At 51.7% G+C, this 7,382-nt stretch overlaps 1 protein-coding gene across 6 annotated transcripts in view; it reads right to left on the bottom strand.

Annotated features, from left to right (window-relative positions):
- LOC140499029 (galactosylceramide sulfotransferase-like) overlaps window positions 1-3,633 on the bottom strand; it is a 32,164-nt gene extending 28,531 nt beyond the window's left edge. Inside the window, exons 1-3 of one of the 6 annotated variants that reach the window (XM_072599949.1) lie at window positions 3,470-3,633; window positions 2,544-2,742; window positions 1,917-1,944 (exon numbers count right to left, since the gene is read on the bottom strand). The gene's annotated coding sequence lies outside the window, so the exon portion shown is untranslated. Of the gene's footprint in view, window positions 1-769; window positions 1,066-1,577; window positions 1,666-1,916; window positions 2,041-2,543; window positions 3,008-3,469 lie in introns of those variants that run through there. The other 5 variants (XM_072599951.1, XM_072599947.1, XM_072599948.1 and 2 more) reach the window with 5 other exon arrangements.
- Window positions 3,634-7,382: the final 3,749 nt, after the last annotated feature.

The following is a 7,382-nucleotide window of genomic DNA, read 5'->3' as shown; positions in this document are numbered from 1 at the left end:
AGGCCCAGGCCCTTTCACAGATTTGCAGAAGGCCAGCTTTCCTTTTAACAGAAATGTGTCCCAGCCTGCCGTATGCTTCCTGCTTTCAGGGCCCCAGAGAGATAGATTCAGTTCTAAGAACCAGTAGCTAGGAACCACAAATAGCTCCCTGGAGCAGAGGCTTAGAGCCAAGGCAGTATCCGGCTTAGGACTTGGTTGTCTCCGAGCCCTCCCAGAAAGACCCTTGCAGGGCAATCAGGTCAAGCTGCCCCCTGTCCCCTCCCTGAAAATGAGGCAGAGTATGGACCCAGGCCAGGAGAACTCAACATAGGCCCCTAGGGAAGCAGGAGCAAACCCAGGGACCCATGGCCTGGGAGCTAGGAGACCTGGGTTGTACAAGTAGGCAGTTAGAACAGATGATTTCCAAGGCCTCCTCTGTCACGTTTAGAGGTAGATTTCACTTCTGACATTCCCTGTTCTCAGGCCCATCCCAGTTCTGACATCCCCTGTTCTGAGACCCCTCCCAGCTCAGATATTCTTTTCTAAGTTTCCTTAAAGCTCTCATGTTCCTTGTGGTGTTGACATTCTGTGTCCTGTGTTCTAAGATCATCCTGTATGCTGACCTTCTAGAGCCCTTATTTCAAGGTCCCTCGGGTTTTAACCTTTTGCTCTCTTAAAATATCAAAAGTTCTGGCATTTTCTCCTTCTCCTTCTAGGACCCAAAGAGCCTGGGCCCATGTCTCCCCACCCCCACTTGACACTGCTGCTCTCTCCCTGCATGGATGGATACCTTCGGCACCTGTCACAGGGAGTCCAGTCTCGCTTGAATCCAGTGGGCTGGGAGATCTGGTGTCAGGCTCCCCAGTGGGGTGGTATCAGTTACATCCTTGAACTGCTCCAGGAAGGAGGGGATGGGGGGGGCAGGAAGAACACTGGGCAGACTCAGGATACCAGGATTCCAATAGCTGATAACCACTAACTTGTTGTGACCTTCCCTTAGTCAATGCCAAGATATCAGTCTGAGAGAGTCCTTTTCTTCTCTTTATATCCCAAGCACATCCTCAGGATCACAGAGACCTTCTGTACAAAGTACACTCTGGGAATGTACTTTGGATAAGATTGGAGGGGTGGGGAGGAGGGTGAGGGGCAGATTTTGGAGGCATATCAAGGTGACAGTGGGGTTCCCAATGTGTGATTCTCCCACTGCCTCCATTGCCAGATTCCAAGAGAAACAGAAACTCACTTGGACCCAAGGACTCCTCTGGCTGACCATCACTATGACCTTGGCAAGTTAATTCAAGGCCACAGACTCCTCCGTAGTCCCTGCCAGTTAAGCACATTGCCATTCCCATCTGGGCTTATAGGCTACTTTCTGTTCCCTGCCACATACACCCATAACCATAGGGATGGCCCCTATTCAAGGAGACCCTCTATGGGAGTATCAGTTTCCCACCTGTGCTGATTTCATTCTCTGTACCTGGCATGCCAGGCTCTGCCTACAAAGGCTCTCCTTCCCAGAGGATGAAGGTTTCCAACTGGGAAGGAAACCAACCCAAGGCTTTGTTCCCGCAGGTCCTTGGTCTATCCCAGTGCCTTACCCCATTCCAGGATCCCTGTTCAGATAAAAACTATCTTCAGTCAGAGGAACTCAGCTGAGGCTTTCTGCTGAGGTTTGCTACCAGGGATCCCTCGGGCAAATCATTTCAGGTGGAGGGCCTCAGTTTCCTTTTCTGTAAAAGGAGCTGGACCTGAAGGCCTCGGGAGCTGGGATGCTGCTCCCTTCTCAGGTACTCTCAGACACATGGAGGAGGGACATGATGCAGAGCCTCTGCTCGGGATCGGTCCCAGGTGCCCTTCAAAGGGCCAGCAGGCCAGCCAGGTACATTCTTGTTGATTCAGTCCCAAGCAGGATTAATCATTAACATAACTTGGCTTACCAGCCCCTGGTGCTCAAGCAGTTTATTTCTTCGGACAGATTCCAGAGAATGGGGAAAAAAGAGAAGAGGAAGCCATTCTCAGACCCATTGCCCAAACAGGGTCATCCCGAACCCCTGGAGGAGGCTGTGAGGACAAATGAGGGTCTTCAGACACACAACCCCCACTGCTTTCCTCACACCCACATTTCTTTTTCTCCCTTCTTCTGACATCTCCGGCAGGAGGGTGTTGAAGCATATTTGCTTCTTTTCTCATCCCCCCATTTGATGCCCCAGGGATTGGGAGTAATTTTTAGCTGAGTAGATGGAGTACTGTCATCACCACTTGAGCAAGGGGGAAACTGAGGCAGGCAGAGGGCCTCCTATGGGATCCTGCAGCCTACCAGCAGAAGCCCCAACTGGATTTGGAGCCCAAGACTTGGTTCGGCTTTGAGTTCCTCCATGTCCTGCCTACGTGACCTGGGGTGAGTCCTTTCCCTCCCTGGTTTGAAGTTTACTGCGCTGTAAAGGGGAGCGCTGGCCTTATTCTGACGCTAGAGCCAGGATCTTCTAAGCTGCCATTAATTAGGGTGCTCCAGTCTGACAGGGGTTCCCTGGATCCCACCAGCCTGCCAGGACATATGTACATACCCTTCTCTCCTGAGATCCTTTCGGTAGGGCCCTGGTGGTTCCTCCGTGTCCTTTCCAGGGCCCTGGGGGCTCCCCAGTCTGTCCAGCGCTGGTCTGGGGACACTGCTCTGTCCTGCCCCTGCATGGATACTTGGGCCCCCAGGCCCTGATCACCAGCCCGCCTGTGCCAACTCCCCTGGTGTCAGTGCCCACGAGTCCTCTGGTGGGGCACAGGTACAGGGCCAGGTTTCCTGCTTAGTCCCACCCTCCCTCCCTGGCTAATCCCTTAGCCAATGACAAGGCCCAGCCCCCAGCCCCTGGCTCCCTCCCCTCCCACTCCAGAGAACTGGGGGGGCCAGGCGGGAGGCACAGAGAAGTCATTCACCTCTGGGCCCGGACCGGAGGGGCCCCCAAACAACAGGCCTGTTTGTCTCCCAGCTGCGGCTGCCCCAGCAACGGGGCCATTGTCCAGGCTGGACTCCGCCTGCTCCAGGCCCCCGGATTCTGGAGCCAGCCAGGATGAGCCCCCCAAGCATCCCTTGTGAGGGGGGATTCTTAGGGCTGCCTAGCGCAGCTCCTGGACCAGCTGGCCAGGGTGGGCCCCAGGGCACTGGTCCCCTGGAGTAGAGTGTCAGCTGTGCCCTAATTCACTGTGTGATGGGCCAGGTCTCAGTCCCTTCATCTATCCAAGGAAGGAGAGGAGGCCAAGGCCCCTTCCCCATTTTGACAGCCCCTAGTACAAACTACTTGGGGATGAGGACCCAAGATTCTGGCTAATGTGGTTCCTTCACCATCAATTTCTAACAGGCCTGCCTCATTTGGGATTCCAGAGCTAAGGATCCGCCCCCTGGTCCCCCAAGGACTTGGACTATAGGGTGGGCTTCCAGGGCACTACATGACGGCCCCTCACCCCTTAAGACCAGTCCAGATCTCAGCCCTGTTGTTACCTGCTTTGTTTCCTTCCCCAGAGATGGACATGACATGGAAGACCCTGTGAGCAGCAGCTCCCCCACCCCCAGACTCCACCCTCAAGGTCCAGCCACTTGTCTGTAGAATGGAGCTATTGTGTGTCTGCTGCCTGGGACCCAAGAGCCTGAGCCCACTGGTCTCCAAGAAGGGGAGGGCCGAACCCGGCACTGAGGGCCCCAGACGTCCCCAGCTGCCCTTCCTCCTTCCAAAGACAGTGAGGGGCTGGCTGGGGGCTGTGCCATCAGTGCCAGCCCCCCACCGCTGGGCATGTCATGCCCCAGCCCAGCAGAGGGTCCCTAGTGAGGAAGGAAGCGAGTGCCAAGGCAGCTGCAGGCTGGCAGAAAACCCCTTGCCTTGGACCACGTCAGAGAGCAGACTCCCCCGGCATAGCTGAGCCATTCTGGAATGGGGAAAATTCAGGGTCAGCACTGGCTGAGAGGGCCGGGGGTGGGGTTCTCCCCTGTCGGATTGGCTTGCTGGCTGGCCCTCATGGCTCTGGGGTGGCCACAGGGTCAGGGAAGAAGGAGGCCAGAGTCATGGGCCGGCACTGCTCCCCATGAGTGGCCTCATTCATTCTGCCCTCCAAGCTGGAAGGTGGAATTGTCCTTACCCCTGGTGGTGAGGGGGACCCAAGCGGGGGATGGGAGACTCCCAACTGCTCAGTCTTCCTGCAGGAAAGACAGCTGGGATCACCTGTTTGAGGGGGCTCTACCATCATTCAGCCAGTCAGCAAACAGGTGAGGCCAGAATTGAACCTGTGGACTGTGCTAAGGCCCAGGGTATCCCAGGTGGATGGGACAGAAGGAGCCACCTCATTCCTGTCACCCAAGACCTCACCAACGCATTCCCCCGCCATATATGGACTGGGGGCTCCTTCAGAGCAGGGACTCTCTTGTTTTCAATTTGTACAGATAACACTGAGCACGGTGCTCTACACAGAGTAAGCACTTAATTGTTTTCATTCATTCACTCGTTCATTCATTCAATCCTCTGCCCCAAAACCACTCACCCTCGACCCTGTCTCATGGTGACAGAACCATTTTAGGACCATAGGCTCCTATGCGGAGGTTAGAAGGGACCTCAGGGGTCATCTAATCTGATCCCTTCATTTTCCACATGCCCAGTTTGCAGATGAAGCAACTGAGGCAGAGAGGTTAAAATGAACTACCCAGGGTCACAGAGCTAGTAAGTATCTGAGGCTGGATTTGAATTCAGGCCTTCCTGACTCCAAGCTAAGTTGTCTAGAGTCATACAGAGGGAGTCTGAGGAAGGATTGAAATTCAACTCCTCTGACTCTTAGGCCGTACCAGTTTTGTCCATAGAGCTCTCCCAGGTCAGAGAACCTTGGGTCCCACTCTCACTGCCTCTTGGCTTCTCCATCTTGTGCCTCATAATCTTCCATCAAATGGGGCCTGTGATCCACACCAGAACTGGAATCAATCATTAGGCTCCTGTTATGTGCTAAATAAAGTGATAAACTCTAGGCCTAGGGATATGGAGAAAGGGAATCCACAAAGCTTTCCTCAAGGCAATTCTATTAGAAAAGATCTACCTCACAAAGAGATCAATCAGAAGGCTATTGTCATTTTCACTCCCCCCCCTTTTTTTTTTTGAGTTTTCTTCCACAAAAGGACAAACATGGAAATGGTCTACATAATTGAATGCATGTAACCTATTTTGGATGGTTTGGCATCTCAGGGAGGGGGGAGGGGACAGAGGATAGAAAGAGGGAGAGAATTTGGAACTCAAAACTTAAAAAATGACAAATGTTAAAAATTGTTTTTACCTCTAATTGTGGAAAAAATTAAAACATTATTTTTTAAAATAATTGCTCTTGCAATAGTCCAGAAGTGTGCTGATGAGGGCTTGTCCCCATGGGGTCAGCTGCAGCCGAGAAGAAAAGGTTCATATAGGAGAGATGTGAAGGTAGAAGTGATAAAGCTTGACCACACACTGGTGATTGTGAGTGGAGAGGAGTCATCAAGAATACGGGTGAGTGGGCAGGTGATGGTGCCCTGAATAGTAATAGGGACGTGCAGAAAAGCAGAGGGTTTGGGGTGGGGGGGGCGGCGATCAGTTTGGGACAGGCTGATTTAAGATAGACTCAGTACATTCAATTCAAGATGTCCAAAACACAGTTGGAGATGAGAGACTGGGGTTTAGGACAAAGACTGGGACTGAATGTCTAGGTCTAGGAATCATCTGTATGGGGGTGATAATTTCATCCTTGGGAGCTGATGAGATGATCAGGAAAGAGAATACAGAATGAAAAGCATGCCCAGGACACAGCCCACCCAGTTAGTGGGCATGACTCCAGTGAAGATCTAGCACAGGAAATTCAGGAGTGGTGGGACAGATAGGAGGGAGGATAGAGTTCAAGGCCACAGAGAGGTCTGTGAACTGAGAAAAGCCCATTGGATAGACTGGGGCAGGAGGAGATCATTGGCGACTTGGGAGAAAGCAGTTTGATCGGAGGGATGAGATTCAGAGCCAGACCACAAAACGTCTAGAAGATCAAGAAGAATGCAAGATGGGACACCAATAGTGTAAGAAAGATCTGTCCATCCACGCCAAGACAGACTGGCTGGCTTTCTCCACCAGGCTGCTCCCAGCTACCGGATTTAAGAAGAGGAAAAGAATGAGACAAGACCAGCTTGGGCTCAGCCTTAAACTCTGCTGGCCTCAGTTTCCTCATCTGGAAAAAGGGGATGCTACTGCCTGTAGGTCCTACTTCCTTCGTCCCATCTTACTTTCAATGGTTTCCAGAGAGATCGCTGCAGGACAAGTCACCATCCTGCTATACAGATATCATTCTTCTCTATTTAACTTTCTAAGAGTGGCTAAATGGGTAGAGAAAATCACTGCTATTGTTGTTGTTTTTATTTTGTTTTGTAAACAAATAAGAGTATTGAGACGTAAGTTCCCTGTAAGCATCCTTGGCACATCTCTGGTTGCAGACAAGAGCCCGGGGATGACACGCTAACCAGGTGGTTTTGATATCTTCTGACAGATCTCCATGACTTGAGGGCTGAGCTTTGCGCCGAGTTTAGAATATTCCATGGGGCAACGTTAAATTTCTATGGGTCAGTGTTACTTTTTTTCAGTCATGTCCGACTCTTCATGACCTCATTTGGGGTTTTCTTGGCAGAGATCCTGGAGTAGTTTGCCATTTCCTTCTTCAGCTCATTTAACAGATGAGGAAACTGAGGCAAACAGGGTGAAGTGACTTGGGCAGGGTTATACAGCTAGCAGGTGTCCGAAGCTGGACTGAATTTACGTCTTGCTGATTCCAGAGCCAGGGTTAAGGTTAGGGTTAGGGTAATGCAAGCGTCAAAATGATGTATTATGATTATGTAATATTATAATCATCCGAATTTGATTAAAACGGTCCTAGAACATGTCTCTCTCTTGCTGTCATGCCTCTCCACTGTAATGTTCTGCAGCTATTTATCACACAGGAAACTAAAGCCACTGTGGTTATTTGCTTGTTGTTTTGTAACTGCTGAAAAATATGAGGATATAAGCTCATCCTGCCTCAGATATAGGGTTACAACTGGAGGAATTCTGGAGGTCAAAAACCTTTGGTGAGCTGCTGCAAAATCAAGGAGGTGGCTGTCTCTGTAGGCAGCTAAGACACGGTGTGGGCAGCCTGAGGGTCTGAAGTCAGAGGATGGGAGAGACGGGGAAGGTTTCATAAGCCAAGGCAGTCTGTCTGGAAGAGACGGGCAGCCCCATCTAGACTCTCGGCTTGTCCCATCTCTTGCTCTCTCCTCTTCACTCCACCCAGCACCCACTCCTCAGCGCTGCTCGGACCCTGAACCCTGCTCACCTTCGCAACCTTTTCCCCTCCTCCCCTCAATCTCCAACCAAGCTACACCAGCTTTTTCTTTT

This window comes from Notamacropus eugenii, chromosome 4, assembly GCF_028372415.1.
Source record: "Notamacropus eugenii isolate mMacEug1 chromosome 4, mMacEug1.pri_v2, whole genome shotgun sequence".
NCBI lineage: Eukaryota > Metazoa > Chordata > Mammalia > Diprotodontia > Macropodidae > Notamacropus > Notamacropus eugenii.
Note: the sequence above shows the minus strand (reverse complement) of the source record. Positions and strands in the feature narration are given on the sequence as shown.